This window comes from Notothenia rossii, assembly GCF_949606895.1.
Source record: "Notothenia rossii genome assembly, chromosome: 6".
In the NCBI taxonomy this organism is placed as follows: domain Eukaryota; kingdom Metazoa; phylum Chordata; class Actinopteri; order Perciformes; family Nototheniidae; genus Notothenia; species Notothenia rossii.
This window is the reverse complement of record NC_136909.1, coordinates 51,640,884-51,666,221: the sequence shown is the minus strand read 5'-3', so window position 1 is coordinate 51,666,221 and position 25,338 is coordinate 51,640,884. Positions and strand designations below refer to the sequence as shown.

Sequence of the window (25,338 nt, the reverse complement as noted above, 5' to 3'; positions counted from 1 at the left end):
AATAATAATAGTAGTAGTAGTAATATGAAGAAGAAGAAGAAGAATATAGTTGAAAATAAAATAAACTGTAATTGTGTTCAAATATTGTGGTCAAATAACTATAGTTAATAACCCCCCCCCGTCAACGATCGCCGCCGTCTTGGTTAAAAAAAGGTTGGGCACCCCTGCTCTATATAGTCAATGGCTATTTTACTCAGAACACAACATGTACACAGCATACTATTTTAACATTAAATATTTTGCTTTGATATCTTCTATTTTAATCTGCACATTGTGGCATACATTTTATTTTATTAGTATTTTAATTTATGTAACCAATATTCTGAAAATTCAAAGAAAGACAGAGACTTGTACATTTTTGACTGTCTGCTGAATTTAGTTATACATCTTTATTCTAATTTATAACAGTTGAGGCCCAGAGGGAGGAAGAGGAGACTCAGCCAGAAGAAGTGGCAGCAGGTCCCTCAGAAGCCACCATAGGTGATGCTAGCCCTACTGCATACCCTTCTATATGGAAAGAAGAACAATATGAACAGTTCAAACAGAAAAATGAATGGATGTATGCTCACAATGGAAGGCTAGGCTGTACCCCATGCCATGATGTGAAGGATCTGGGTGTCATGGCCTCCCGTGGTGTTAATATTGCTATTCAGTAGGCTGATGGAAAGATAATCCCAGCTGGTCCATCAAGGGATGTCCAGCTTTCATCACTGCGCAAAAAAATCCGTGAACACAAGAACTCTGCAGCACATAATGAAGCAGTCAAGATTATTCAGACAGCAAATAAAGATATTCTTCTGAACATGAACGCGAGTAGTCAGGAGTCTGTGTTTGAGTCTACTGCCAAGGTATTCATGACAACCTATTATGTGGCCAAGAACAACAAGCCTTTCACAGACTTTGAGATTCTGATTGACCTGCAGCATGCAAATTCTGCTGATTTGGGGCGTGTTTTGCATAGCAAAACTGTCTGTTGACATAATTGAGCATGTGTCATCACAGATGAAAAAGGAACTTCTAAAAAAGATAATAGAGACCAAAAGCAAAATCACAGTATTGGCTGATGAGTCAACCAGTGTTGGGCACAAATCAACACTAATTGTGTTCCTGAAGGCTAGTGTTGATGGAGACATGGAGCCCATTGCCTTTCCGTTGTACCTGGTTGAGCTGGATAGTATGTCTGCTCCTCATATCAAGGAACAGATTATGGGTTGCTTGCTTAAAAATGGCTTTACTGTTGAGTTGCTGAGAGAAATCCTCATTGGATTTTGCAGTGATGGGGCCAGTGTCATGCTGGGAGTGAAGTCAGGTGTTGGGAAGTTGCTCCAGGATGACTTCCCAGGTATCATACTATGGCACTGCCTTAATCACAGACTGGAGCTTGCTGTTGACCAGGCACTGGATGTGACAGGGGGAACAAAGGACTTCCAGGCATTCATGGACAGCCTATATTCATTATATAGCCAGTCACCAAAAAACATGCGGCAGCTGAGTGAATTTGCTCACAACCTGGACATCGCCCTCAGGAGGATTGGAAAAGTGTTCAGTGTTCGCTGGGTAGCTTCTTCATGGAGGGCAGTCTCTGCAGTTTGGTAGTCTTATCCAGTCTTGGCACAACATTTCCGTGAGGCATCAGAGGATGATACAAGGGACAGCAGAGAGAGGGCCAAATTCAAAGGTCTGCTTTCTAAGTTGTGCTGCATCAACTTCCTGAAAAGTCTTGCACTGATGGCAGATGTTCTGACTGAACTTAAGAACTTGTCAGAAATTCTTCAGAACAGGAAGACCACACTCCCAAAGGCCCATGACATCATGACGACGTATGTCAAACGCATAGAAAGTTTCAATTGCTACCCAGGACAACATGCAGTTGATGCCAGTCAGGCAGAGGAAGTGATGGAATTCAAGGGAGAGGATTTAAGAGTTGGCAGGTCTCCCATCATTGACTCTGCTCAGTTCATCCAAGCAGTGGCAGACAATATGAAAGAAAGACTCTTCACAACCACAGCAAACAGAGCACAGGCCAGTGTTGCAGCCAACCGAAAAGAGGCTTATAACAGCCTTATCAATCAAATGGCAGTCCTCAACCCTGACAACTGGGACCATGACTATCCTCGATTTGGAGATAATGAGGTGAGGGCTTTGTGTGATGTCCTACATGTGAACCAACAATAGGCCCATCTTGGATTCACAGAATACAAGGCCAGTGGAGGAAGAAACATTCCCAACAAAATGAAGAAGTTGCTCATGGCAGTGGCACTGTCTCCAAGCAATGCTGACTGTGAACGGGGGTTCAGCACAATGAATAACATCATAACTGAGTATAGGAGCAAACTTACAACAACAAATGCAGCAAATCTCCTCTTCATTAGCTCTGTGGGACCACCATGCAGACAGTGGGATCCACTGCCTTATGTGAAGACCTGGCTGGGCAAAGGAAGAAGAGCAGCCCACTCAACAAGCTGCATGGCTCGCCGGTACACAGAAGAGGAGAGCTACTTCAGCCCTCTGTGGAAAATGTGGAAAAGTGTGTAGTTTACCTCCCTCAACATGCCTTGCTAATGGTCTGTTAAGTTTTGACACAAGTTGTATGCACAATTGAAAATAAATAATTGACTATACATATTGTCAAGTGTTTCTAATTTCTACCCCATAAAGACATTACAAATTTGAAGTTTGTGTTCAGGGATGCATGAAGCTGGGGGCGGGAGGAGAACAATATGAACCAATGAAGGTCGGGGTAGCATTATAGTACCTGCAAGAAATTCAAACCACTTTCACCCCTGACTAAAACCGAAATAACACCACAAGCATTTTTTTGGAAACACTGGCAAAAAAGAAAAAAATTACACAACCTGAATGTGTTTAGTGTTTTTGAATTGAGGCACCAGGCACTTAGTGCAGTAGATAGGTCTTCACCGTTTTGTTGCCAGCATCAGAGCACCTCCTGAGCGCGGTGGCATCTTCCCCATAATACTTGGGAATGCATACGAGCAAGGCCGTATCCAGGATTTCCTAAATACCGAGGTCCAAACATGCTAGGGGGGTTCGGGGGATACCCCATGAGATTTTTTTGATTTTCATGATCTACTTAGGTGCTTTTTAAGTCCTGTAGGGGGTCACAAATTGGATAATATATTGATTTAAAACCATGTCAGTGGGCTGACAATGTCAGCGTGAATTATCTTTGAAAGTGTAATGCATAAATATCAGTTGATTGTTGCTATTAATGATCTGGACATGCAGAAGAGGCTAAAATGATCACAAAACATTGTCAACATTCATTTTCCATGTCTCTCTCCTTTCCATAACCTGCAGCCTCGCTTCCATCTTCTTTAGCCTCTCTGTCTTCTTCCTGTTCATTACTCTCTCTGTCCTCTACTCTTTCTCTTTGTTCAATCTCTCCCTCGTTGTTCACTTTTTGCTCCTCCTCACTTGTCACTCCTGCCAGTGAATTAAAAGCAATTCAGCAATTTAGTTCATTTCACTTGTTTGTTTGCATTCTTTTTTGTATTTAAATCTGTTTTGTTTGATTCTCAAAAGAGAACAAAGATGTGAGCAAATGGTGTTTTATACAATTGTATGTTATTATGACATCATAACTGCAATAGATGTATGTTGTTTTAAAATTATGCCTATTGTCTATATTGTAAATGAAGACTATTGTTATAGATAAATACATAGATAAATAGATGGCCTACATTATTGTGTGTGACTGTACCTGCAGTTCCTCCCTGACTTCCATCACTTTCTCTCTCTCTCTTTCTCTCTGCGTGTCCTGTCTCTTCCTTACCAAAGCTGAGCTTTGACTGACGTAGTATTTTCATTATATCTGAGTCAGTGTAAAAACAAAACATTACAATGTTAGATCTTCAATGTTTTACTCAAATTGAAATGAAAGAAAAGCATCACAACGTTTGTTAAAAGGTAATCCTTCAGACATTGGATGAATGTAATTAACTTTAGCTCTCTAGCTAGTTTATTCACGCAATTTAAACAAAAGTATAGCCTATAGCTGCAATATAAGTTAGTGTGCATGTTGTCGGACGTCCACTGACTAACGTAGAGCGTTCACACAGGATCTGCGGGTCATATGATGTCCTGAGGAACAGAAACACAAGCAGCCCGCTGGACTCAGATCTCTAGATACCTCATCACTCCTCCGCTGCTCCGATACAAGTCCGGGCTGTGGTGGTTTGTTGATACATGTCGTCTTCTTCTGTTTGCTTTAACCGAGGCTACGTAGTTATGCAACGCCCCCATCGTCAGTTGTACAGATGTACTACAACATACCCCGTTTAGTGCAGTTATTTCACAAGTTTTGTTAAATACACAGCTCGAAAAAAATTACCGAGTTCCGGACCTCAGTGACCTCAATGTTGGATACGGCCAGGCAATGTCCAGAACATGGTAAAAACAAGTCTTGTACTTTTTGTACCACAAAACCACATGGTTTTGTGGGGAACGCTGTAGTACCCAATCAAAGCATCGGACACATCCATGCTTCTCTTGTAGTCCACCACAGCGTCAGGAACGGTAACAATCTTAGTCTGCCACACACCAGCCCGTTTCACTTTCCTCCTGACAGTCTGTCCACTGAATCAGAAGATGCAGAGGGAGGCTGAGTTAGTACTGGTGCAGACGTCCGGCGGCATAGCTTGGATGTTGTCACGGTTTGAGAAACAAACAGGACCCAAATGCAGATATAAACTGAAACTTCCTTTATTTCAAGGCTATGGTATATATATACAATGACAAAACAGAACACTCACCGCAGAACTAGTCAGGGAACAAGACGAACCGACCAAGACAGAAAGACAACCCAGAACTTAAATACACACAAGACTCAATCACACAACAAGACACAGGTGAGGAGGGAGGAGAAAACACAGGGGCCCAGGTGAACATAATCAGACCATTAGACACACCAGGGAAACTAATGACAAGAGGAAAACACAGGGAAAAGGACCAGACAATAACCCAAAGGAAAACATGACATGGAAAACAGCAAAAACACCCAAACCTACAAAACTATAAATGTGACATAACATGAGAATCGTGACATAACCCCCCCTCAAGGGACGGATTCCAGACGTCCCAAAAAAACAAAAATCCAGCAGGGTGGGTGGAGGGGGTCTGGAGGACGGGTCTCGGGCGAACGGCCCGGGGGCAAGGCAGAGTTCAAAAAGGGGAATTCGGGCGGACGGCCCGGGGGCAAGGCAGAGTCCATGGAGGGAATCTCGGGCGGACGGCCCGGGGGCAGGGCAGAGTCCGAGGAGGGGTGAAGACCAGACAGCTCCGGAGGCCGGTCAGGAGCCGGTGTCGGCAAGATCCCCCATGGAAGAGGACACAGGACCGGCAGGACCCCCGGCAGGAAAGCAGTCGGCGGAATCCCCAACGCGACAGGACATGGAGTTGGCAGGACCCCCAGCAGAAGAGTAGTCGGCGGGACCTCCAACGTGGCAAGACATGGAGTTGGCAGGACCCCCGGCAGAAGAGCAGTCTGCGGGACCTCCAACGGCTCAGGACATGGGGTTGGCAGGACCCCTGGCAGAAGAGTAGTCTGCCGGACCTCCAACGGGACACGACATGGAGTTGGCAGGCCCCCCGGCAGAAGAGTAGTCTGCGGGACCTCCAACGGCACAGGACCTGGGGTTGGCAGGACCCCCGGCAGAAGAGCAGTCTGCGGGACCTCCAACGGCTCAGGACATGGAGTTGGCAGGACCCTCGGCAGAAGAGTAGTCTGCGGGACCTCCAACGTGACAAGACATGGAGTTGGCAGGACCCCCGGCAGAAGAGTAGTCTGCGTGACCACCAACGGCACAGGACATGGGGTTGGCAGGACCCCCGGCAGAAGAGTAGTCTGCGGGACCTCCAACGGGACCAGACATGGAGTTGGCAGGACCCTCGGCAGAAGCGCAGTCTGCGGGACCTCCAACGGCTCAGGACATGGGGTTGGCAGGACCCCCGGCAGAAGGGCAGTCTGCGGGAACTCCAAAGACACTTGAGTGGGTTGGTTCGCCAACAGAACCCGGGGAGCTGGCGTCGGACGAACAGCCAACAGGAGACGAGGTGCTGGAGTCGGCCGGTATGCCGACAGGACTCGGGGAGCTGGCGTCGGACGGACAGCCATCAGGACACGGGGAGCTGCCGTCGGACGGATAGCCAACCGGAGACGAGGTGCTGGAGTCGGCCGGTACGCCGACAGGACTCGGGGAGCTGGCGTCGGCCGATGAGTCAGCAGGTGACGAGGAGCCGGAGTCTGGACCATGGTTACTGGAGCCGGCACTGAAGCCGGGACCATGGCTGTAAGGTCCGGTTCTAGAGCCGGAAAAATGGCTGTAAGGTTCGGTTCTGGAGCCGGAAACATGGCTGTGTGGGCCGGCTCTGGAGCCGGAAACATGGCTGTGTGGACCGGCACTGGAGCCGGAAACATGGCTGTAAGGTCCGGTTCTGGAGCCGGAAACATGGCTGTAAGGCCCGGTTCTGGAGCCGGAAACATGGCTCTTGGGGCTTGAGCTGCTAGCTTGGCCTTGCGACTCCTCCTCTTAGCAGCCGCCTGAATACTCCGTGGACCTCCATAAGCCAGACGAGTTCCAGAATATGAGTCCTGGACAGGAGCAGGAACTGGGGCAGAAGCACGGGTTGACTTCAGACGGAACCCACCAAGGCGTATGGTGCCAGGTTGGGAATTGGGAGACATGGAGCTAGCATGCCTGGGGCTAGCAGGCCGGGAATCACACACTGAGAGGAAGTCCAAAATCCAGCCAGGTAAGAATTTAACTAAACCTGGTTTCTCCATTGCCCTCTGGTGTGCCTCAGCCCGAACAGCCTCTCGCTGCTGACCCCTGGACGCTCCCAACCATCGACTAGAGCAGACAGCCAAAGCAACGGTTAACTCCAATATCTCCTGCTCGAAAGGATCTGCTGGGCCCATATTTCTGGTCGGTTCGTACTGTCACGGTTTGAGAAACAAGCAGGACCCAAATGCAGATATAAACTGAAACTTCCTTTATTTCAAGGCTATGGTATATATATACAATATCAAAACAGAACACTCACCGCAGAACTAGTCAGGGAACAAGACGAACCGACCAAGACAGACAGACAACCCAAAACTTAAATACACACAAGACTCAATCACACAACAAGACACAGGTGAGGAGGTAGGAGAAAACACAGGGGCCCAGGTGAACATAATCAGACCATTAGACACACCAGGGAAACTAATGACAAGAGGAAAACACAGGGAAAAGGACCAGACAATAACCCAAAGGAAAACATGATATGGAAAACAGCAAAAACACCCAAACCTACAAAACTATAAACGTGATATAACATGAGAATCGTGACAGATGTTGATGGCTCTGGGGCAACTGTATGCTGATCTGATGCACGTCGTAGCTCGGATGAGGCAGATGTTGATGGCTGTGATCCAGAAGCCATTTGATACTCGTCTTCATCACTGTGAAAACAAATGTGGAAAAAACAAAATCGATTACTTCACTGGCTTATTCTTTGAAAAATGTAACTCGAATCAGAAATAATTCCTCCATTTGGCGTGTGTGAAATAACAGTACAGATGTTGCGATTCATTACAGACAGTTTGAAACGCGAGGGCCGTGATTGGTACGTGATCTGCCCTCGCTCAAGGGAAAACCTCCAGCTTGACTTGAGACCGCCCCCGTGATAGATAAATGTAATTATAATGAAGCCAGCTGCAATGGATCATTGATCCACCAGGGGGTGCAGTGGGGTTCCAAACTGGAACTCATGTGAAATAAAGTCAGATACAGTACGCTGGATGTACAGCGGAACTTTGTTAAGATCCATATGTCACGGATATCATACTCTGTGCTAAATAAGAGACATGTAATCATTTACAAAACATCACCATGTTGTTATTTAACAAAATAATGTTGTTTAGTCAAAAAAAACGAACAGGAGGAAATGCAGCCCGGCTCTCGATTTTTAATCCTAATTTAATCATCATCTTCACCACGATCATTTATGTTTATGTTCGCCGAATTGACATGAAATCACTGACACATATGAATATACTGTATTCAACTTCATTGAAACGTTATTAACGTGCCTAAACTCAGTAATTCACTACAAATATTTATATTTTAATGGAGCCTCGTCGGCAGATCCAGGATCCCAAAGCGTGGCGGAGGGATCCTGATCTGCATGACGGGTGCTATTTTCCCCATAAGGAACAAGTCGCTGCAAATTATCCCGCTTATTACATGGCCACATTCTCAACAAAGTAACGACATGACTCCCAGTATTAATTTAAATGCTTTTATGGATTTAGAAAATGTTTTTGTTGTCTTAAAAAATAGATGTATTGATTTAAATTGACATGCATCCGCTAAGAAAAATAGTCCGTTGTTACCGTTTTTTAAACAGTCTGAATGAAACGGCAGCTCTCAGCTGTGTATTTACACAACTAATGGCCCATCAACCACAGCTCTCTCCCCCCCTCCCCCCCTGATCTTTCTTCTCCAGCAGCTAAATTAACTGTAGGTTACTCTGAGTGACAAGCTTACAGTTAGACACAACACTGTCATTACAAGTGACCCTTAGTTAGTTGACTTTTATGTTCAACTGCTAAATTCGTTCCTGATAAAAAAAGGGCTTCTACTGTACCTAATTACCTTAACACTAGAACCGCCAGAGGTTTTTGTATAGGCCTACCTAAACCTGTCAAATCCCACTATTAGAATGCAATTTTTAACAACATAGGGTGCTACATAACACACTTTCAGGAAAAGTCACGGACTGGGAGACTTTAATATTTTATTGAAAAAAAGTTACATTACACAACACACATCACAGAAATTGACCCGATTGGCGGTTCTAGTGTTAAATAAACTCACTAATGAATGAAACCAGTTCAAGACGCATTATTCTTATTCTTATCATTCTTTATGAGTGCTGAAGTAGTCTTAAAATCAGATCTGTTTTTTAAATGAAATCTGACGGCAGGCAGTTAGCTTTGATCACCTATGATAAATGCGCCACACCTAATCTGGCCATTCAGCCACAGAGGTCCCTCTATACAAATCAAACTGTAGACGGTGTGAAAGCACCTATTGTTTTAAATGATGGTCGGAATGTGACCTGTGAGCCTTCTGAATTACCGCGGGACAGCACATTCTAAACTAAAATGTTCAATCAATAAAGTAACATCTTATCTTATCTTAATAATATCTTCATATTAATAATAATAATAAATCATACAGTATGTGTCCGAAAGGGAGCAGGAGGAAGCAAACACAAAAATATACAACAAATATACTGCATATTAAAGCAAACGATTGTAAAGGTAAAAGTATGAGCATAACAAATAAAGAAGTGTAATGTAAACATTTACATTATTATTATGATTATTTAATATATAAAGACTATATATTATTGAATTACAAGATTAGATATACTTTAGTTGATCTAAAATATTGATGTGTTCAGATGCTCTTCAAAACACAACTGAAAGTCCATGAAACTTGTCTTTCTGTATTTGTGAATGAAGCGCCATCTCCTGGTTAAAACCTGAAATCGAAAATCTGGCAACGCCCTCTTGGAAAATAGTGGGAGGGCTTAAAATTCCTCTATACTGGTTTTAGGCAGGTCGTAGGCAGGAAGCTGTAAGCGGTAGTCTGAAATTCAGTGCTCCATCTGTATATATATATATATATAGACTGGGTTGATATACAATACAGATTTATTTATATACTGCCGTGTTATAGTCACGAAATACAATTAATCTATTGATGAGTGTTCACCAACACGATGTTCCCATTGTTTTAGTTTCTCACGGAACGATAACGCTACAACAACAAAGCGGTGTCCATTTTGTATTTTGCGAGTGTGGAATTACTATAGATTACACCAAATACACAACTAATAGATACAAACAGAGAGAGTACATACCTTTCCTGAAGTTCATAATCAGGGTCTGATTGTGGCCGAAGTAGACCATCATCTTCTGACGGAGAGTCAGCGAACACCATTTCCACGGCGTCTTCAAGCTTATACAGCCTCTTTCTGGGTGCCATTATTTGCTCGAATAAGTCCTAAAAGCAAATAAATCCTTGTCCTTGTAGTATTATGTTCTGTTGCCTGCTGTTGTCTCTGTGTTCTCTGTTCGCTGTGTTCGTCGCTGTGTTGTCGGTGTTTTGCTGCTGTGCGGTGGAGATGCGGCTGTGGTTCCTCTGCTGCGTTATGTGCGTAAAGCTGCCGCTGCTGGCATTATTTATACTGCGCAGGATCCTATCTCTGGAACCCATTGGACGATTTTGGGGGTTGACACCTTTTTTTGAAACCTTAGAGCCAATAGAATAGAGGGAGAGTTAGTAAATCCCGCTAAACACTTACGTCAAGGAGAGAGAGGCTTGCGTAAGCAGCACATGCTACAGCCTGAACTCCGGACTGCAAAACTGTATACCTACTCTGCGGCCATGAATGTAATGATGGATTATCAGGACCAATTCTAAAGTGACTAAGAGACATTGGATTAATCTTGAGCAGCGTTTTTATTCCCTTGAACACAACTTTTGATCACAAAACATCTACGGTAAGACATCATTATTGTTATGGTTTAGAACACTGTTGTTGTTTTCTTGCTCTGTTCTGGCTGCTAGCTCAGTGAGTTTGTGTCCTACAGTGATGATACTTAAATCAAAAATAATTTGTGGAGTATCAGCTTTCAGAAGATATGTAGTTTGTGCAGAACATATTAAGTTTTAAAGATTGTTTTTGCTAGTTAGCACCGGAAGTAGCATCAGCCCGTTTTCACTAAGGGCTAATGCTAACGCTTCTTGAGAGACTTGTGTTTTGTTTGGGTAAAAATGGCTCATATCGTCAGGTAGCTGAGTTTTTTCCCGTTATTTGAGTATAAGAAATTCATAGGTTTTTAAATGTTAAGAAGCCCTGAGACACAGTTTCGTGAAAAGAAAAAATGCTGCCCCGGTACCGGGTCTCTCGGGCTTAACAGGTTAATGTGATAAGGACAGTTCTGAACACAGACCTCTGATCCTGCTCTTGGTTTGTGTGTTGTAATGGTACTATTTTATAATGTATGGATATGTGTGTGACATCAGTCCTGTTCGGGGTAATGCCCGGACCTAGTTTTATGCTTTGGTGTGCTTTAGACATGAACGTGTCCAGTACAGTCTCCAGTGTTATGTCTCAAGAATATCTTTATTAAACAGTTAAAGACAGCCGCTGTCTCCTAATAATTTCTACATAATATTACATGTCATCAGAAGTCGTCGCAGGATGGCCAGTTCCCACCTCCGGACAACAAATCTCGCCCAGAACAATGACCTGAATGGCGCCAGAGGTTTCACCGCTACAGGATAGCAGCGAGCTACATAAAGAAGAGGGAGAGGTACAGGTTTTTACGCTGCTCTACTCGCTGGGGAAAGAAGCGGAACAAGTTTTCAACACATTCACTTTCTCAGAAGATGATGAGAAGGATCCAGACAATTAGAAGACTGTTATGAACAAACTGGACAATTAGTTTGTGCCGAAGGTAAACACCATTCATGAAAGCGCTCGTTTCCATCAGCACACCCAGAAGCCAGGTATATACATATTTATATATTTGTTTTTATATTCGGGATTGTGGGAAACGGTATTTCGTTCTCTCTGTCTGTACAGGCAAACTGAAAGATTGAAAATAAAGTTGCCTTTGACTTTACCCAAACTTGCAGGTGCCAGTGTTATAGTCAAGTCACCAATTCACGAGTCCAAGTCACTCTCGAGTCACCACTCTTCGAGTCCGAGTCCAAGTCCGAGTCACCAAGGGAGTGTCCGAGTCGAGTCCGAGTCATCATTACCTATGTTCGAGTCCGAGTCCAAGTCTGAGTCACCTAAGAAGAGTCCAAGTCAAGTTCGAGTCACAAGTCTTCATGTATTAATCTTCGTTGATATACAGTATGTGTTGAAATGTAGCTGCTCCTCTACATTGCTTTTATCCTGTCATGTTATACTAATCTGTCAATTGAACTGCTGTGAAGCCAGTTTGGCTACAATTCTTGTAATAGGTGCCATACAAATATAAAGCTTATTACTCATATTCATATTATTGTTATTATATATAAATAAACTATATTTAAAATGAGTTACCTTTTAGAGAAGTGATTATATTTGTATGCCAATATTTTCCTAGGGTAACGTTTTCGTTTTGCACTTTTATTTTGATAGTAATAAGATCGGGACTCTTATTTTGAAGGAACTTTTACCGTTGAATCGTTTACTGATAAAGATTGAGCCCCAGAAGGCACATGGCTACTTATCATACAAAATTACCTCATTCTGCCTGTTAAGTAGCCATGTGCTTTCGTGTTATCGGCTGAATCTTAATTTATTGATTAGATCACGTTACTACACACGGCATCTATTGCACGTCTGTCCGTCCTGGGAGAGGGATCCCTCCTCTGTTGCTCTCCCTGAGGTTTCTCCCATTTTTCCATTTAAACTTTGGGTTTTCTCTGGAAGTTTTTCCTTGTACGATGTGAGGGTCTAAGGACAGAGGGTGTCGTATTGTCATACAGATATTCTGTACAAACTGTGAAGTCCACTGAGACAAATGTAACATTTGTGATATTGGGCTATATAAATAAACATTAATTGATTGATTGATTGATTGATTGACTCTGATGATAGTGTTCAGCCTATATGTCTGAACTCTGAGTAATGTGTTACGTAGTCTTCTCTTCAATATTGTTTCCACACAACGAGCATTTTGCACTGTTCTTTTCCAATGTGGAAGCAGAATGTGTGAAAGCATACAGCACGATGCAGGGTCTGTCTCTGGACATCTTTAGACTGGAGTAGCGGGGCCCAGTACGTGAAATCGCCTCGCAGGTGCACACGTCAGGATAGAGGACATCCGACTCCAGAGAAAATTTGCTCAAGTCCAAGTCGGAGCGTCAATGTACAAGTCGAGTCCGAGTCATCGTGGGGGGACACATTCACGAGTCCGAGTCGAAGTCAGCGTACACGATAATTCACGAGTCCGAGTCCGAGTCCAAGTCATCGTGCGCGAGAATCCACGAGTCCAAGTCTGAGTCGCTTCAATGAGTGCGCGAGTCCGAGTCGAGTCACGAGTCCCGAAAATCGGCACTCGAGTCCGAGTCCAGGACTCGATTACTCCATCTCTGGCAGGTGCAAACGTGTTTTCTCTCTTGGACACAGCAAGTGGTTTCTGGCAGATACCTCTAGACTGCGAGAGTGCCAAATTGACAACATTTATAACTCCCTTTTGGTAGATTTGACTTCAACAGACCTTTCGTTATTACAAGTGCACATTAAATCTTCCAGCGTGAAATGACAGACCTTTTGAGGGACCATGACGGTGTTGCAGTATACATGGATGATATCCTTGTGTATTCCGACAAGCCAGAGGGGCATGAGGTCAGGCTACAGAAAACCCTTGACACACTGAAGAATGCAGGTTTAAAGTTGAAAACTGTGTCAGCAACAACTTAATTACCTCGGACATCGCATTAATGAATATGGCATTCACCCAGATGAGGCCAAGGTGAGTGCCGTCACAGAGATTCAGCCATCAAACAACATCACAGATCTGAGAAGAATCCTGGGAATGATTCACTACCTAGGCATGTATTTACGAAACCTGTCTGATGTCACCAAACCTCTCTACGACCTACTTAGAAGTGATGCTGCATGGGTTTGGGACACAGCACAAGAGGAAGCCTTCAAGAAGGTAAAACACCTCATTACAGAGTCACCAGTGCTAACATTTTATGATGTGAAAAAGCCAACTATTGTTAGCGCAGATGCTAGTAGCTATGGTTTAGGAGGAGTCCTGCTGCAGGAACATGATGGACAGTTGAACACTCAGACGCTGAACAGCGTTATGCACAGATAGAGAAAGAGTGTCTTGCTGCAGTCTGGGCTTGTGAAAGGTTTTCCAGATACCTCTAACCCCTAACCCTATGGCTTAGAGTCCTTTATTCTACAGAGCGATCACAAACTTTTAATTCCCCTAATTCACAATAAAGTCCTCGACTCAGTGCCGATGAGATGTCATAGACTGTTGTTGCGTATTATGTGCTATAACCCCACAGCTGAGTATGTGCCTGGGAAATAACTTGTTGTTGCAGATACCCTGTCTAGACATCCACAAGCTGTTATGACACATGATGTTGCTGACCTGACTAGTGAAGTGCAGGCATATGAGGAAGCAGTCCGCGAGGCATGGCCTATCACCTCCACCAAACTGGACTTGGTCAAGCAGCTAACCCTGCAGGACTGGCTGCAGATGGTCCAAAATTATGTGACAGTTAATGCTCCAGAAAAGGTAAAAGTCTAATACACCCACAAACATAACCTCACATTGTCAGAGGGACTGGTGTTGTACAATGATAGAATAGTAGTGCCACAAAAGATGAGACCTGACATATTGCAGTGCATTCTTGATGGGCCTCAGGGTATTTTAAAATGCAGGGAATGAGCAAAGTGTAGTGTGTGGTGGCCTAGGATCAGCAGAGACATCCTGGAGATAGTCAACACTTGCAGAGACTGTCAGGAGTCAAAACCCTCTCAGAAAAGAGAACCCCTGATAACAACCCCACTATCCAGCTATAAGATAAGATAAGATTCATCAATCCCCATGGGGAAATTCACTAGTTTAATAGCAACAGGGTAAGATTGAAAAACAGAACATCACAGATTCACACAGATTAATATAATTAAGGATAAAATCAAAGATAAAAATTAAAAGATAAATAACTATAAAATAAGAAATGAATTAACATAAATACATATTTGGTCATTTGTACATATTATTTACATGTGTGTGAAACAAAAAAATTACCTCGTAGTTATGGACTATTTTTCAAGATACATAGAAATAGCCTACCTCAAAGACATGTCGGGAGAAGCCAGAAGAGCTAAACTGAAAAACATCTTCTCTCGATGGGGAGGCACAAATGAACTTGTGACTGATAATGGCTCCCAATTTTCTGGCAAAGCTTTCAAAAAGTTTTCTCAAGTGTATGCCACTATGCCCAAGCCAATGGTGAAGCAGAGAGAGCTGTACAGATATCTAAAAGGAAGGATGACCCTTTCTTAGCCCTCATGACCTATAGAGCAACCCCACTGCAGGTCACAGGTGTGAGTCCAGCACAGCTCATGCTTGGCAGACAAATCCGCACAACAGTTCCTACTCTAAAAACCAAACTAAAAACTGAATGGCCGGATCAACAACATGTGAGACAGGTGGATGAGAGAGCTAAGCAAAGCTACAAGCGAGTCTATGATAACAAGCATGATGTCAAAACTCTACCAGGACTTCAGCCCGGTACAGTTGTTGCTGTGAAACTGGACAGTGAACGAGGTTGGACAAAAACAGCATCTTTCCTCAAGCAGTGTGTCTCTCCAAGGTCATACTTGGTTCAAATGAATGTGAGGAGGAGTGCTACGCAGGAACCGTCGGCACCTAAAACCCATTGTCCATCTGCCAGGAGCTTCAGAGAAAAGTGCAGAGGAGCAGAAGGAGCGTGAGGAAGAGCCACCGCCTCCTGTTCCTGATTCTCCTGGACTACTTTTACGAATGAGTAAACGGGTTTTAACTCAAATGCACAACTCACACAGGATTTAACAAAAAAAGGTTTATTCAAACCAAAGCTCAACTATAATGGTACAAAAAGAAAATCACTCTTCATGAAGAAAAACACTAACAAAACAAAATCACTCTTAATAAGGAAAAAACACTAGGAGCATGAATGACAGAATACTTAACCCTACTGTTCTCCTCAGATTCACTGGTACCACTTTACAATAAGACTACCCTTATAAAGGATTCATAAAGGGTTTATAATTAGGTTATGAATTAGGTTGTAAACACTTTATTAATCATTAATAACGATTTATAATTCATACATCAACACAGACTCACTATTTAGCAAGATGACTAAGCCTTATGTTGGCTACTTAGCTTACTTTGTCGTCTGCATCAGCCAGCATCCTTGGTATCTGTTGTTCACTGAGTTGATTCCTCCCCATCCATCTTGATGTTTCTTGGCATCTCTTTATGACCATTTATTTACGAGTTACTAACATGTATAACTGCCAAAAGGGAGCCTTGTAAAGTGTAAAACACATTCCCATTTATGAATGAGTTACAACCATTTATAATTGCCAATTTGTATTGTAGAGTGATAAACAAATCACCACTTATTAATGAGTTACTAGCATTTATAATTTGTTTAAGTTAAATTAAGCCTTACAGTTATGCATAAATTAGGGCGTGGTCACATTGAGTGACAGGTCATTCCAGGGACTGCTGCTGTTAGCTTTCTGCTCTGCTAGCAGCTCTGCGATGCTACGGGGCTCTCCAAGCTAGACATTGTTGGTTCTAAAAACATTCTGAGAATGTTACTGTGCTCGCCCTTTAAGAGGGCCTGCAACAGAGTTCCCGTTAGAATATTTTGAAAAGTGCCGGTCAAAGGTCTTCTTTGTTAATTATTGAGCTTTAAAACAAATTGATATGATTCAATATTAAACAAACTAATAATAGTAGATTAACTATTCAAAAGTGTACAGTAATTTACAATAACACAGGAATAATAAACGGAGCGCTCTCTCCCTCTCCTGACAGCCCGTCAGTATCATACAGCTCGCGGATCAGTAATGAGTGACCCGACAGTAAAACTAAACATATCTATAACTAGTTTAGGTAGTTTCAGAGGTAATTAAAATAGCTACGTGTGATATTCTAACCTGAAGAGTGTGTTTTGCTCCGCTCACCGCTGCATGTGATTATACAGAGCTGCGTGTCGACTCGTCAGCAGCAGCTGATCTCTCTCTCCCGACAGATTAGACTTTACTCGCGTTTATGTCCATATCGATCAGATCTAGCTAGTTCTAGCTAATGATATGACTACCTGCTTATTAAAAGACACCTAAACAATAAGCGTCGCTATGCAACCGGGTAAGGCCGTAAAGTATAGCATTTACATTATTGTTACGGCTGCTGCCTTCCTGGTCGTCTGAGTGTTTTCAGCTGTGTGTGTTCTATGTAAATGAGCTGTGCGGTTGCCATCCCGGCATTGGCTGCCATCTCCTGGTCCGCCCCTGAAGATTGCGATTGGAGCACACCGGGCCCGACACACTCCAATCGCAGTTCACAGCCGGCGCACACCTGCTGGAGATTACTACAAAGCTTGGGGACAATCATCATTCTGGAGGCTCTGTATGTGGACAGATGCCTCTCGCTACTTGCTCTTTGTTCTGTGGTTAAACTTGTGTGATTAGTAGTGTCTAAAGTAGCTTCGTTAGAGTCTAGAGTAGCTTAGTTAGTGTTTAAAGTAGTTTAGGATTCTGTGACGGTTGTCTGTAGTTTAGTTGTGTTTTTGTATAGATTCTTTGTTTTAGTTGTACCACTTTTAAAGTGAGGGTTTGTTTCGTTCTTTATTTAGTATATTAGTATTTATTTTCCCTGTATGTCTTTAGACTCCTTTCTTAGAGTCCTCATTTTGTTTGGTTATTATTCAACCTGTGCTCTTTTGGCCCTTTTGTTTGTTCCAGGCTGCATGCCTGGCATTTTGTTTACCCAGCTATTTTAAATAAACACTTATAATTATTACCAATTACATACTGGTGTGTGTTGCATTACTCTTCCCCTAGTTGGGACGTAACATACATGGGGGCTCGTCTGGGATATAACAAAATTCCTGGGGTTATAAGTGGTTTTTATAGCTAAAAACAATTTGGTAAGGTTGTGTGCAGTTTTAGCTGAGTATGGCAACTTTTGATTTGGAGTCGTTTTTGGTCTGTCCTTCTCATGAGCAATTAGATCAGTGTCGTAGAGACGACTTATATGAGATAACGCAACATTTCAGTCTCGCAGTGAATAAGCAAACGGTAAAAAAAGAATTAAAGGCTTTGATGCTGGATGAGTTGGTGGAAAGGGGTTCTCTGGTGCTGCCCGTACAAGCTGCGTTCAATGTCCTGTCTGAAGCTGGGAGACAGAAGTCTGAGGCGGAGCTTTCAGTTGCTCAGGTAGAGGGTGAGGACGGCGGGCAGTGTAAAGCACCGGTTGCGTCACCTCGCTGTGACCCACTGTCTCCTGGCAGCCCAGACTCCCGAGAGGGGGTTAAACTGAAGGTCCGTCTTGCACGTCTTCAGCTTGAAGCAACAGGCAAAGGGCAGAGCAGGCAGTTTCAGTTGAAAATAAGAAAGCTGGAAATCGACAAGGAAGTCTGGATGCGCCAGCTGGAGTTAGACTCCGAGCTGCGCGCATCCGGTGCTTCTGGTAATGCCAGAGGAAGCTTCCCACTTCCTTCTCATCCCCCTGCTTTTGACGTGAGTACAAATATTTCGTTAGTGCCGATTTTCCGTGAGACAGAGGTGGATGCCTATTTTTGTGCCTTCGAGCGCATTGCTACAGCGTTGCAGTGGCCGGCTGAAGTTTGGGCGCTGATGGTAACGTGCAAATTATTTGGAAAAGCTCAGGGAGCAGTTGCGGCTCTTACGTTGGAGGACAGTCTAGATTACGCCTTGGTGAAGGTTGCCATCCTCAGAGTATACGAAGTCGTTCCTGAAGCTTACAGACAAAAGTTTAGAGACCTTAGGAAGGATCCTAACCAAACGCATGTGGAGTTTGCCAGAGTAAACGGGATGTGGGTTGATAAGTGGATTGCCTCAGGTAAAGCTACGGATTATTCTTCTCTGAGGGAATTAATCATGTTGGAGGAGTTTAAGAAGTGTTTGCCTGATCGCATTGCTGAGTACGTGAACGAAAAAAGGGTAAACTCTCTCTCTGCTGCCGCTGTGTTAGCTGATGAGTATGTGCTGACACATAAAACTGTGTTTTCCCCTATCTCTACAGAGAGATCCCGCCGTGTGTCAGCCGCACCATTTACTCAGCCAGCAAATGTGTATAACGTTTAAGCAGAGAAAAGAGAGAGTGTTTTTACTGTCATAAACCTGGACATGTCATTGCCAACTGTGCAGCTCTGAAACGTAAGGAACAGCGGCAGAATATATCCCCGCCTAAAGGCATTGGCCTGGCTACACACGCACGTGCACAGGCAAGTAAACGTGACCCTGATGTTTCATTATCTGATCCTGTGATGGTGCCTGTGCCTTCAGATGAAGCTGTGTCCGAGGAGAAGCCAGAAATTGTGGCTCCTCCTCGTGAGGATGTCGCGAGACCGACGCAACACGCCGGCTCGGACAAGCCTCCCGACTTTTCGACTCTCCCGGTAACCAGAGAGCATCAGCTAGTTTATCGGATCCTAGTGTTGGTGTTAGCTCTGCAACACTTCAAGATTTATGTTGGACCCAGCCTTTGGCCAATTGTGATGTGTACATGTTACGATCCATTCATATTCTGCCCCAGCGTGTCCAAGCACAGTCAGCGTCTCATGCAATGGGCTCTGATTGTGCGGGATTACAACGATAGACACCCATCATTGAAGGGACCAGAGAATGTGTTGGCCGATGCTTTGTCCAGGTTGAGTTTGTGATGTTAGTGTGTCAGATTGAGTTTGTGATGAATGTGTGTTATTACGAGTTTCGTTAGTGTGCTTAGGTTCACAAAACCTGTGGGTTTGTGTCTTAAGGGGGGGAGTGTTACGGCTGCTGCCTTCCTGGTCGTCTGAGTGTTTTCAGCTGTGTGTGTTCTATGTAAATGAGCTGTGCGGTTGCCCTCCCGGCATTGGCTGCCATCTCCTGGTCCGCCCCTGAAGATTGCGATTGGAGCACACCGGGCCCGACGCAATCCAATTGCAGCGCACAGCCGGCACACACCTGCTGGAGATTACTACAAAGCTTGGGGACAATCATCATTCTGGAGGCTCTGTATGTGGACAGATGCCTCTCGCTACTTGCTCTTTGTTCTGTGCAGCGCCGTATAGATAGAAGAGTTACGACAGCGGAAGTCCAAAAACGGTTATCGTCACGTGGTTCATGCAGACGAGGATCGTTCCCCGTAAGTTCATGGCAGGCAATGTGAATGCATTGATAACAGGAGATAGAACTACGATTTTTGGTAATTATTAGTGAATAAAGGTTTTGATTTGCAATATTTATAAAACAAATCGATATGTGTATGTATTTACATCAATATTCTTTTTTAAATAAAATAGAATTTGCTAATATTAAGTGATAATATTAGGATTAGTGTGAACAACTAGTTTACATGTTAGGCTAACAGTGCCTTGGTTAAAGAGCCTGTTGCTGTTTATAGCTTTGAATTCTTTAAAACCAATATTATCTTCTTAAACTTGTATGGTAGTCAGGAGCATCACTTTCTAATGTTTATTGATATATTTAGAGGGAGGGGATCTAAAGGAAAGCTTCAAAATTCAGATTAGATTAATTTCTACCATTTTCTTAAATTCATGGTAGTTTCAGTAATCCCATGGTAATTGAGGACACAAGTTATCTAAATGACTAATGTCATCTTTATGGCTTTCAGAAAGGATAGGAGACCGACAGGTGACTATCAAAGGACTAGCAGCAGCAGCAGCAGCAGCATGATGATGATGTTAAATGTGTTGTTTTAGGAACATCCATTGCAAATACATGGAATTCAATAAACATTGAATAGCATATCATGCAGTTTGTCTGTGCCTTTTCCTCCGTGTTGTCCTGGTTTGCTGTGCCGCCTCCTAGTCGCCACCATGGTTAGCTGTGCTGCCTGGGGATGCTCAAATCGCTCCGAGAAAGGAGTACGAATGTACGGCTTCCCCACTGACACAGAGCGGAGGAAAAAATGGCTGGCTCAAGTCAGCAGGAGCAATTTCACGACCAACAGCAAAAAAATATCTGAGGATATTATATACAAACACTGCATTTGCACTTTTTCACAAAACGAAAACCACACCATTGGGAAAGCTTAATGTTTTGTTTCATACAAAAAAACAGGGAAAGGCTTGAAAAACACAGAGTTGAGACTCAGGGTGCAGGGTGAGGGGTGAGGGTCTCAGTGCAGGTATTCAGGCTCCATTGAATCCCCCTCTGGTTCTTGTGCTGAAAGAGAGAGTAACAGACAGGAGAAAGGGTTATACACACCTATATAGCACACCTATTGGATGGGAAATTGCCTTGGGGAGATAAGGTGTGGTCTTTGTTCCCAACTGAAGTTATGGAACTTTATTATTTGTGAGTTTAACAAGTATGACAAATGGCCTCAGTAACAGATGTGATATGAATTTCTATAAAGTTGTCTCACATTCTTGGTCATATTTTATATACAGTATGTAATGAGTATAACATGTCCAGTAAGTATAAAGTGTTTCCTAATACTGTGTATTCAACCACTATGGAATATGTATGTGGGCAGACAAAACTGAGTTGTTCTGTGTGTGAAGTAACCTCAAGTCACTCTGCAGGCACATTTTGATGCAGAACAGTTTGTCAAGACAAAAAAGGGCAAGACTAGGCTAAGAGCAGAGGCTATACCCACCGTCTTCGTGCATCGCCCTGTGGTCAAAAAGAGAAGGGCCCCTGCACCACGATTCACCCCGGGACCTGTATCTACAAAGCCCATAGCTCATGATCACAGCTATAGTGTGAAAGGTGACACAGGTATAATAAGTATGAACTCTTAGTAACAAAAGTCATATTTCTTATTTTTAAGTGGTATAATATTTTAAATGTTCGAAAATCTACAGTGCCATGTCTTCTACTTACATTAGTCTAAAAGATTGAGGGAAGAAGGGATGAGGAGACTGAGATAAAGGAAAGTGAGGGTGAAGAAAGAGAGGACATGGCTAGTGAGGAGAGACAGGGAGGGTGGACACCACCCACTCAGCCAGCAGCCAGTCAGCATACAAGGGAACCAGCAGCCAGTCAGCATACGAGGGAACCAGCAGCCAGTCAAACAGATCTATTAAAAAAATTAAAGAGAAAATTAAAGAGCCAAGAAGGAATCACCAAAAAAGCAAAGTCTGCACTTAGGAAAATCAGGAAGGAAAATGCAGCTCTCAAGAAAACAATGAAAAGTAGGGACAACAAATATAAGAAAACGTTTTAAAAACACCAACTTAAGGCATTAGGCAGACTCACCACAAAGGGGATGAAATGGAGCAATGAGACAATTAAGAAGGCTTTAAAAATGTGCTTTGCGTGCGGACCAACGGGTTACAAAACTCTGCAGGAATTGCAGATTCCCCTTCCAGGAATAAGGACACTGCAAAGAAGGATGCAATGTGTTAAGTTTGAGCCTGGTGTGTAACAGCTAACATCAATGCCCCTCCACCCGTAACATCACTGCCCCTCCACCTGCCAACATCACTGCCCTCCACCTGCCAGCACCCAGCCAGAGGAGCGCAAACAACAAAAACAAGCAAGGTGTCCAGTGATGTACCTGGAAGTTTGGGTTGGCAAAATGGAGTAAGAGAGGGACTTGAAAAACCTTGGTGGCTCTCTACTCATGTTGTTACAGTTGTCTTGGTTACAGCTCTCAAGTTTTTTTTTGTTGCCATTTCCACATCTTTAGAAAATATGAAATAAATGAAGTGAAATCGACCTCTTCTCTGGAGAACAAACTTTGATTTCTCTGTCTTGTGAGTTTGCAGTTTTGCAGTTTTGCTCCTCCACCCGTAACATCACTGCCCCTCCACCTGCCATACAGTAGGTTACTAACAAGATTACTTATATAATACAGTGATAGAATACATGTTTAGTATGCTTACTTATATAAAACAGTAGTATTAAACTTACCTTGTGTTTTCACTCTCACTTAAGTCCCTCTCCCTTTGCCATCAATCCAAAATCAGCTGAGCTGCAACATTATACAGACAGGTAATAATCAACACAATATGGCTCTGCTAAAAACACTCACACTTACACGCACCAAAATTATATTTATCTAATATTTAACTCCCTCCACCCCCGCATACAATCCCGTTTAGAAGCCCCTCTTCTCTAATTCAACAACGTTGGACGAAATGACACTAAGAGAACGGAATTTATAATTAAAAGGCTGTTCAACGTGTGTTGCTAACTTGATCCGTTATCCTAGCTTTATCTGTTATCTGTAAACATTCCCTAAATCTAATAATTTAGGGATAATCCACTGACATCCTTTAATACACATGTTAATTTGAATCAGATGTACTGATAATATCCGCAATATAAATCTTTAAACTTCTTCTTACCTTTAAAAGTCCGTCACGAACGGTCTATTATGCTGCAACTCTACAGCTCTGCTAGCCTTGGCGCTAACTTCCGGGGAACGATTGAGAGGCTCCACGATCCGCCATTGCTGTAAAAAAGTGGTCCATTGGAGTGAACGGAGATGACGTAACTCTCAGTCTATACGGCGCTGGTTCTGTGGTTAAACTTGTGTGATTAGTAGTGTCTAAAGTAGCTTAGTTAGAGTGTAGAGTAGCTTAGTTAGTGTTTAGAGTAGCTTAGGATTCTGTGACGGTTGCCTGTAGTTTAGTTGTGTGTTTATATAGATTCTTTGTGTTAGTTGTACCACTTTTAAAGTGAGGGTTTGTTTCGTTCTTTATTTAGTATATTAGTATTTATTTTCCCTGTATGTCTTTAGACTCCTTTCTTAGAGTCCTCCTTTTGTTTTGTTATTTGTCAACCTGTGCCCTTTTGGCCCTTTTGTTTGTTCCAGGCTGCATGCCTGGCATTTTGGTTACCCAGCTATTTTAAATAAACACTTATAATTATTACCAATTACATACTGGTGTGTCTTGCATTCCTCTTCCTCTAGTTGGGACGTAACAATTATGCATTTGTTTACATGCCCACCGGAACCCAGAGGCCTTACCAACAGATCAACGCACAATCAACCCACACAGGACATCTCTTTCTCCAAATTACTTGTTCGACAATATAATTGACTATTCTTGTCTGTCACATACTCTTTTGTCTGTCACATACTGTAAGTGGTGCAAGTTGCGCAACTGATGCGGTATTGCACTAAGGGGAAATATATTTTGACCGGACGCTTTGACCGGAGAGATTTAGATTTGCCGGTCTTCAGCATATTTTACCGGTCATAGTCCGATAATTACCGGCTAACAGGAACTCTGGCCTGCAATGGGTTTTGGCTTTTGCACTGTGTGTCCATTATGCAGGGCCGATTCTAGGGTCTGTGGGGGCCCTAGGCAAAAATTCACTGGGGGCCCCTCGAACCAGCTTTCATCAGCTTTTTCTTGTGTTAGACACGTTAAGACATACAAAAACGAATAAATCACGCATAGAAAAGAACAATTAAAACCAGAATAGTTTTCCTTTGTTAATCTACATGAAGTTTTTTCAGTATTCTGCAGAAAGACTATATCTGCTTCTTGTATTGGTCCTCTTATTACTAGTGCACACTTTTCACTATCATTCAGGACATTTGGCCATTGTGCAGGGTCTTCTGATGTGATCAAACCTTTTGTAGTCGTGATAGTGCAGCTGGAGGTAGGGGTTGACTTGTCATCTTCATGATGAGAAGATGTTGCTGTCCCACTGGAGGCAGATGTTGACGCCTCACTGGAGGCAGATGTTGACGCCTCACTGGAGGCAAATGTGGACGCCCCACTGGAGGAAGATGTTGACACCCCACTGGAGGAAGATGTTGACGCCCCACTCAAGGTAGATGTTGACTGAACTGCTATGACCAAAAAAGAAACAGGAAATATCATGTTACAAGGAATCTTTGGAGTGCGATGCAGGTATAATCAATTAAAAGTGGAATACTTAACTTACCATCATCAGCATTTGGAGGGGGCACCTTATCCTTTTCCGTTGCTGCTGCTGGTGCCAGAAACTTAAGAAAGGATCCTGAGGATGGATAATAAAGTGAAACTTATTACAGTAACATGTTAACAATTCAAAATGCTTTCACTTTATATAATTAAAATTCCTCATATTCAGCTTTCGAATGTTGTTCTTGGGGATAGCTTCCACTATTGTTTACTATTTCCATTTCATTTGAAAGGGATAATGTAAGTGAACATGGTTCCAATACAGAGGATTGTGCTGGAGCCTGCACTATGGCTACCAAGGTTGAAATATACAGTTTTCAGTATCATCATAAAACCACTAGGAGTACACTACAGAGAAGCAAAATACAATAAAATACACTCCACACAGAGAACACTAACTTAACAATAAGTTATTTAGAGAACACTTGTCCAAATGTCTTGCATCTACATTTCCTAATTTAACATTCATAGCTGACAGTTAGCTCAGTCGGACACAGCTTCATCAGTTAACTAGCCTACATAAAAAGTTAGCTGATTTTCCCCTGACAGTACAAGCGCTAGCCAATCAAACCGCTTGCAAGCTGGGAGAGCCAGTCCGCAGTTCATTTCCTCATATTCCAAACGAGAAATTACGGTA

General features: G+C 43.2%; 1 long non-coding RNA gene across 4 annotated transcripts; it reads right to left on the bottom strand.

The window, feature by feature from the left end:
* Positions 1–20,875: 20,875 nt before the first annotated feature.
* Positions 20,876–23,266, bottom strand: LOC307042476. 4 transcript variants are annotated; one of them, XR_013809134.1, is made up of 5 exons: positions 23,148–23,266; positions 22,711–22,771; positions 22,054–22,177; positions 21,452–21,874; positions 20,876–21,015 (listed from the first exon to the last, which is right to left on the bottom strand). It is a non-coding gene; the product is annotated as an uncharacterized lncRNA (long non-coding RNA). The 4 variants fall into 4 exon arrangements; XR_013809135.1 differs by lacking the exons at positions 22,711–22,771; positions 23,148–23,266 and adding an exon at positions 22,517–22,565; XR_013809136.1 differs by lacking the exons at positions 22,711–22,771; positions 23,148–23,266 and adding an exon at positions 22,355–22,509.
* Between the last annotated feature and the right edge of the window lie 2,072 nt (positions 23,267–25,338).